An 8,760-nucleotide genomic window follows, 5' to 3' on the forward strand; every position below is an offset into this window, starting at 1 on the left:
TTTTCGTTATAGCAGCAATTTTGGCATCTGATTCAAAGTTTCCTTCTACCCTATTAATGTTTTCTCTGCCTAGAAGAATTGTTTTATGGGGTCCCCTATTACTTTCCCATTGTTGGGTCTTTTCGGCGATTTCATGCAAATATGTCATCGCATCATCAACTGTTTGGTTTTCAAACCCACCTGTACACATAGATTCTACTGTGGTTGTAGTGGGATAATCTAAACCCTCATAAAGGATCTGAACTAACCTAACCTTTTCTAAACCATGATGAGGACATTGGGCTAATAGATCATTGAACCTTTCCAAATACCTATACAAGGATTCTCCCTCCTGTTGAGAAAATGTGCAGATTTGCGTCCTAATAGACGATGTTTTGTGCCTAGGGAAAAAATTGTTCAAAAAGGCAGATGTAAGTTGTTCATATGTTTCAATTGATCCGGAAGCCAAACTATATAGCCACGATTTGGCTTTATCTTTCAAGGAAAGGGGGAATAACCTGAGTTTCAAAGCATCATCATCAAGTTTTTTAATTTTTAGGGTACTACAAATTTCCTCAAAGTCCCTAACATGGAAATAAGGGTTTTCATTTTCTTTCCCTAAAAATATTGGGAGCAACTGTAAGGTTCCAGGCTTAAGTTCATAATTTGCTTCAGTTTCAGATAACCTGATACACGAGGGACGAGTAGTCCTAGTAGGGCTCAACAAAGCTTTCAAAGTTGCCATTTCTGGCACTATTGGAATATCAGGGATTTTCTCCTCAAACAGACGTTCAAAAACGGAATCTTCAAGAATCAGACTTTCTAAATTGAGGTAATCGAGACGCTTAGAACTACTAGGTTTGTCTTTAACAAATCTACCTAGGGCGTCTCATTTACGTTCAGGCATGCAAAAGAATAAGGAAGGGGATTCTATTCAATCACAAAGCAAGGCTGACTCAACCAAATCAAACCTATTGATTTCTAGCAAACAAAAAGCATGATGGCTCCACTTAAATTGTTTCTAGACCAGCTTCTATTCTTTCGAAAAGGAACTCGTTACAGTCTGAGCAAACCCCTCTGGAATCAATCCGAGTCAAAGTAAGTTGAATAGAGGCGAGGGAAGCTCGGTGGAGCTTTGATACCCAAGGCCTCACCGGTATTACAACGCGGCGCAGTCACGCATTCAACTCACAGAAACCATCATGAACTTCGAAGTATGCTCAAAAGAGTAACCAATATTTTTCGAACGACTTTCCTATTAAGCTCGTTACCCTATAGGTCTCGTTCTAGTCAAAATTTTAGGCTTAGGTTCGCGTTTGGTTTCGTTTTCCTAAGGCAGCAAGAACGGTGATGAAATTTGAACCCTTATCTTGTATGGCCAGTCCTTGCCCTTTACTAGGAAATTAAAGCAGCCGTTTTCAAGTCCTCAGCATATATGCAACCGAAGGAATACAGTAAACCCGCTGACAGGAGATTCACGTGTGTTTAGAATCTTACCTCCCGTTCTAGACGGGCGAAGAACCGCTGAAGTCGACTCGGGACACAACTCCTATGTCATGTACGGACCCGAGGGGCCGAGGCGATATCATAATCGTCGTCCTTCTCTGCACACAGTTTATATTTAAACTACCCTTCCGTAGGGTTCAAAATAATGTCCCAAAGTTTAAAGTCCAAAGTGTCCAAAAAGAAAAGAAAAATTACAAAAATTAAAAATAAACCCTAATACAGTTTTTTCTAAAAAAAGAAGAAATAAACAAAATCCTAAAAATTAAACAAAAATAAAATTGTCTTCTTTTCAGTTCTTTTCGATTTGTCTCTTGTTTCAATCCCCAAGGTCTTTAGTCTCCAATTTCTTTTTGATTCAAAACCTGCAATAAATAGACAAATACCCAAAAACGTAAAATAGAACAAGAAGAATAAAACTAAAAACAAAATCAAAACCTAAAATAAATCTAAAACCCTAACCTAAACACAAATCCCCGTCGGCGGCGCCAAAAATTGATGTAATTTTTCAAGTGGTAAGTAAAGTATCGTTCGCTCGGACTTGTAAAGACTCGATTCTAGACTTAAAAATAAAGAAAACACTAAAATAAAGAAAATATATTCACAAGATTGTCACGATAACGAGAGATACCAGAACTTCGGATTCCACCAGTTCTCATGTTCATGTGGTTCTAATTATTTTAGACATTTATAGCTCCAAAGTTAACTTTTTATAGACTCTTCTTCTTTGCCAAGGTGGATTTTTAAAAGATTAATTATAAATCACAAGCATAACGCATCAAAATTATTAAGACTAAGCATACGTTATCAAACGAAATCACAACTAATTAGTGAAAATCATAAAACAATTAAATCAAGTGCAAAAAGTCATACAAGAAATAAGTAGAATTACCACATGCATGAAAAATAGCTTCCTCCTTCGTCCCAGTATTGGGGTTTAGCTCCTCATATTATTCACAATCTCAAAATAGGTGTTCATAGCTCAAATAGGTGAAAAAAAAGAGAAAACTTATAACGCAGACAGTTGCAACGCTGTATTGGCGTTACAAACAGCTGTTACAACGGGTGTTGAACTATTACAGAGAAAAGATGACAGCTTATGATATATGTGATCTATTGAACATCGATACTTCTGATGTGCTGTTTGAATACGACAACCTTTGCGACTGTTCTCGTCTGTCCAATGTTCTTCAGCTTCTCTTGTTCACCAACAGCAGGTGAATATTCCTGCAACTTCACCTGCGCTTCTCTGCTCCGATTCTATCGACCCCCAAACTCTCGACTCCCTTGTTCGACCTCCCAGCAATCTATTTATACACCACAGGCCGGTTTAATCTCTCCCAAATCTCTTCGAAATCTCTTCTTTCCTTCCAAGCCAAGTCACGGGAAAATCTCACTGCTACCTTATTCACGCGTCGACTGAGTTGTTTCAATCTTCCAAAAATTCCCTAACTTGATAAAGCCAAATCCCGAACAGATATATTTCCTTTCTACACACGTACTTTCCATAGACAATCCCAAACAAACCCGGTAATAACTTAGTTCCCTGTTTTAAGATAACCATGTGGGAACCTTCCTTTTCTCGATTTCGAAGCAACCACAAATCCTGTTGTATGTTAACAGGCCAAACCCAATCCATACTCGTGAAAAACTACAAGAAAATCTTGTGCAGAATCAAAGCAGAAAAGTTCGCAGGTGAGCAGCTTTTAAACGTGACTTTTCCCGCCAATTTCAATTCTCACGTAAAGAAGGTGAAGTCCCCCTAACAGAAATGGGGGTAAAAATAGCAGTTGGTGGTGAATAGTGATCTGGGTTCCCCTTAGTAATTAGGTTACCCCTTATCCAAACTGAGGGTCCGAATAGTAATTTTCTCACACGAGCGCAAATATCACTTTTCGAGCCATTTTTCGGGAAAAAGCTTATTTCTCCAAAAACACCTACAAAAACATAAAATAACCAAATTAATAAAAAATCGAGCACTATCAATATATACAATTGAGATCAAAATAGACACATAAATGCGTTTATCACCTCCTGAGATGCAAATCTCAGCGGTCCAAGTTCGCCACCAAACCGCAAGACTTGTGGCAACTTTTTGGCCACAACGCCAAATCCTTTGGTTTGTGCCGACAAACCCTAAATTGGCCACGCCACCGTGCCAAAAAGCATGTGCAAGCCATGCCAGCCACGCTACCACGCCTCTAAGCCACCAACGGAAGGTAGCCATAATCAACGCATACCCTTCCTCCTGAGATGCAAATCTCAGCCGTCCAAGTTCGCCACCAAACTTGTGGCAACTTTTGGTCGCAATGCCAAATTCCACGGGTTATGCCAGAACCCTAATTTGGCCGCGCCTAAAGTATGCACGAGCATGCCATGCCACCATGCCGCTGGCCGCCAAACAGAAGGTAGCCACGATCAACGACTACCCTTCCTCCCGAGATGCAGATCTCAGCCATACAAGATTGCCACCAAACAAAACGACTTGTGGCAACCTCTTGGCTACGATGGAAATTCTTTGGTCACATCACCAAACCCTAATTGGCCACGCCAAAGGCGTGCGCAAGCCATGCCAGCACCACGGCCACGCCGCTGGCTACCAACGGAAGGTAGCCATAATCAACGGCTACTCTTCCTCCCGAGATGCAAAATCTCGGCCGTCGAAGGTCTCCACTGAAGCGGCAATCCTCTCTATTTTAACTTGCCGCACATAGAAACATGCTACACGTTTTCCATGAAAACACTCGAGACATCAAAACATGTCACAAACTTGGGGATGCTCATCAGGGTATTGGTCTGGCGGTTTACAGCGTGCGGCGTGCAAAACGCCCGTTACAAGAAAGTGTCATAAGAGTGAGGCGGTTAGTAATGGCAAGAAATAATGGTGAAACGTATCCTCATTATGGAAACATTAATTCCAGGCGTTACCCGTTACCACTTTCTTCCACCACTCAATCGCTTTCATTTCTTACGAGGCCAGGGTACGTTTTATTGCGACTTGTATAAATAGGTCTCACCTATTTCCACCAAAGAACAAGTTTTGGTCAGGAGAACAATACACATCCATAAATCACCTGGTAGCTTTCCATTCAGCTCGCCAGTTCAACTTTCGGATACAAGTCGCGAAACACCCACACTTCCAGAATAAACTATTCTGGCCTCAACACTTTCTTCGCTTCCCTCCCTAAGACCAACCCTTCTCCTTCACTTTGTGACCGAAGCAAGCCTGGAACGGCCATTTCTTGGTTTAGGTCAGGATTGTATAGATTGATCTCTCGAATAAAAAGTACTCCCGTGCAGTACATTGTTTTGGGTTTAGATTCATTTCTCATCCGCACTCAAATGAAATTACTGAAATCGGCAGAAACAGTTTTCACCCACAAACAATTGGCGACCGCAGTGGGAGATTAATCTCTCGGTTACAATATCAATTTCCAATTCCAAGTTTCATTCTTCAACCTATACATCAAGATGGTAGAAGCAAACGATCACGCGGGGTTCATTGACTCAGTTGTCAGTTATCAAACGATGAGGAATGACTGGGGACTTCTCACAGATACAACGACGTCGCTCATGAAGCTCAGAGATACGCCCGGAAGATCCATTTTGTTGGGAGACCCTAAAAGCAAGTAAGTCTTATTATACATAGTACACAATCTACTACTTTAGGTTTTCACATTGGAAACCGACAACCATGTTATCCCAAAAAAAATAAAAAATCTCATCCCATACTTTCTACCGTCATACGACATTCACAGTTCCTTGACTCTCCTGGAATATGTATGCTACTAACAGTCATAATCAAAACGACATTATTCCAAAATTCATTCCAAAGAATAATCCAAAACCCTCATAGGTAACAATCATCTATCAATCCAAAAACCAGAAAACCAAACCATAAACTAGGCGTTTCGTTTGCCTTTCAAAAAAAAAAAAACTAGCAAAAGAGGTCCAGAAGACAGAAGATGTTCAAGGAAAATCATTCAGCAATGGCTTGCTCTTTTTAGAGAAAACCTCCTTCGCGCTTTGGAGAGCCGCATGTTTCAGCTTCGACTTTTGGACAACCTTCCGATTTCTACTTCCTATTGATTGATCACATCCGCGGAGGGGCCTTCGGTCGCCTTAACCTGCAACTTTTGGATCTCGGTGAAACCCTCAACGAACCAGGGAGCATTGAACTCAAAGTTTATGCACATGTCCCGGTGGAACTCCCAGCTCGAGATTACATCCTCGGAAACGGTCCGGATCAGCAACAAACTGATCGAATTTTATATAGTGGTAAATAGAGTTCTCGCTCACTCGGACTTGATGAATTGATTTTAAGAATTAATAGACTAAAAGAAAAGAGAAAATATACACAAAATATTGTCACAGGATGAAGAGTGTTACTGGGACTAGGATTTCGTCAAATTCATAACATAGGGTTCAATTTATTTATTCTCAACAATTAAAGATAAATGAATAAAATTAACATGGACTCTGGTTTTTCCAAGGTAGATTCACAAAAGATTAGTTGTAAATCCTAAGCATGATGTATCAAAACATTTAAGCTAAGCATACCTCATCAAATTAAATGACAACCAATTAATTCAAATCATATTCAATTAAAATTAATGCAAAAGTCTTAAAAATAATTAAATAATTTTACCCATGTATGAAATTCGTCTTCCTCCGTCGTCTCAGTGTTGGGGTTTAGCTCATCACGTCGAAAACACACTTAAAATATTTATTCATGGCTCAAAAAGTGTTTACAAGATGATGAAATGTAATGAGAAGAATAAAACAATGATTTTTCTCTCCCAAAACTCCCCTCTCTCCATAATCCTGTTTGGTCCTACCAGCACCCTATTTATACACAATAACCCATTACTCAAATATCTTTTCGAAATCTTCTTCCATAACTCCATCAGATCTCCTCTTTAATGAAAGATATCTCATGAATAATTTCTTTCTCCGTTATCACAAATCTTCTTTATTTGCTAGAATAAAATCCTAGGGATATTATCTTTTTTTATTTTTTAAATAAAACCCCAGATTTTCTTTCTCCTTTTCAATAAAAACCAACTCATAAATATATTCTCTCTTTTACCTTCAAGATATGGAAACTTTCTGTATAATAGGCAAGAAGATATCTTTGCCTCGAATCTTTAAAATCTCCCATAAATTCCGTGAATCTGTTTCAAGATGAAGAAGGAGAGGATGCCTCTATCCATTTGTTGAGTGCCTTTAACAAGATTGGTGCTCTTATCTGAAATGAGGATGCCTTTAACACTTTTAAGCCAATTCTTCCAAAAATGTTTATTCCCCAAAAATACCTACAAACACAAAAAAACACTGTAAATAAATACGAAATCGAGTGCCAACAATATATAGTATTGAGATCAATTTAGACACAAAAATGTGTCTATCACAAACGCTGAGAACACTGGCGCTAAAATTATCCTCGGTGTTGGCGTTCCTTCCAATAGTGTTAATACGCCACATGTCAACACCAGCAACATGGAGAATGTTCCTTCAGGCGTTACGCCTTCTGTTACCAGAGCCAGAGCCTTTGCCGCATAAAATGTTCCTTCAGGTGTTACACCTCTAGTCACCAGAGCCGTTGCCGCCACTCCCAACGTTTCTTCAAGTGTGACAGCTTCAACCGTCACCAGAGCCGCTGCTACTCCACCATCAGGACGAGAGATTGGAGGAGCCAGAAGAAGCCGATCTCCTCTTACCACTGTTGATTTGATGGGAAGACAAAAGGTTCTCGTAAGGCTCAGACAGACATGGCTACAACTAAGAAAGAGATACTTATTTTCCTCAAGACACTAACGGAGCAGCTACCACAAGAGTCACGTCAACCCCAGATGGAGCTGACAAGGAATACTTTTAACATCCGGCGCAAGCACTTCAGCAGGACGCGCCTTTATATATGAAGAGGCTCGCGTTTCTCCTAAACGCCCAGTAGTAAAAAATCAGCAATCCAATTTCATCATTCGTGAAGATCATGAACGACTTCTCCAAAATCGAGGCAAAGAAAATCAACAACCCTCCTGAGTTCACAGAGACCCTCTTCCCATCAGGAGCTGCGTAATTTCTGGGGACTCTATCCACAAAATCGTACAGTCTATGATGAAACAATTGTGTGGGATTCTGTATGTCTCCAAGGCGCATCGTCAAGACATACTTGCAGCCCTCAACCGCACTGTATCAGGAAAACAGTCGCTTCCAGAGCCAGAAGCCGCTCCGCTTCAAGGTTTCTCTCTGGAAACCGCTTCAACATTCTCTCGGGAAGCCGCTCCGCTTTCAGAGCCAGAAGTCGCTCCGCTTCAAAATTCTCTCCATAAGCTGCTCCAAGATCCGAAGTCGCTTCAATGCCACTTCTTCCTGCCAAAGATCTTGCCATAGCCGCCACACTCCTCCCTGTCAAGGATTGTGATCACAGCCAGCCAAGGATCGCAGTTGTGGCCACTTTTTGATCCATCTCGCCAAACCTCGTGGTCATGGACAGTTCACTCGCTTACGCATACAACCGATCCCTTTGCTTCCATGGACGCCCATGCAATTCCATCCAACCTATTTTGGTTTCCACGCGATGTAGTCTCTTCTGATCACATCTGCTTCCAAGAACTGTTGCTGCTCGTTTGTCGATACCAGCCAGAACTTCACCATAGCAACAACCGCTACAAGGGTAATCTGTACTTCTCCATGTTTTAGTTTCACATGGAAGAAGTAATAGAGTCACCAGTACGGATGCAAGATGGTGATATCCTTATCATGGTCAACTCGCCAACCATACCGGATATAAACATGTAAACCACACTTAGGCACTGAGGCTCTACTCGGGATCCCTTCACTGTCAAAGCTCGGAAGACACAGTCAACCAAAAGTCATATCCACGACACAGTCATCTAACCTTCAAAGGTGTAGCGTGAGAATATCATCACCTCTCCGTTTAGAAGGCGCCTACAACACTTTACAAGGTCGCGGCAGATCCCAAGCTTGCTCAGAGAAAACAACTTCAGTAACCAAAGAGAAGTGCGATTGGGGACTACTCATCACGGTCCATCCCCGGCAACAATCAAGCATTCATAAGATAACTCCAGAGACTCGGCTGAAACATTTCTTGAAGAGACAGAGGGAGCCACGATTAACGGCATGACTCTCTCACTTCTACTTCTTCGTTATCCAGAATATTTCGTTCATGTGATATTCCAAGCACCCCAACATCACATCCAGGAGAGTATGATAATATTGTATCAAATCCCATAGGCGTGGATTAAAGGCAATACG

The 8,760-nt window shown here is 41.0% G+C and overlaps 1 pseudogene; it reads left to right on the forward strand.

Moving 5' to 3' along the window:
• Nucleotides 1–260: 260 nt before the first annotated feature.
• On the forward strand, nucleotides 261–360 carry LOC113362391 (annotated as a pseudogene).
• The last annotated feature ends 8,400 nt before the right edge of the window (nucleotides 361–8,760 follow it).

This window comes from Papaver somniferum, chromosome 3, assembly GCF_003573695.1.
Source record: "Papaver somniferum cultivar HN1 chromosome 3, ASM357369v1, whole genome shotgun sequence".
Taxonomy (NCBI): domain Eukaryota; kingdom Viridiplantae; phylum Streptophyta; class Magnoliopsida; order Ranunculales; family Papaveraceae; genus Papaver; species Papaver somniferum.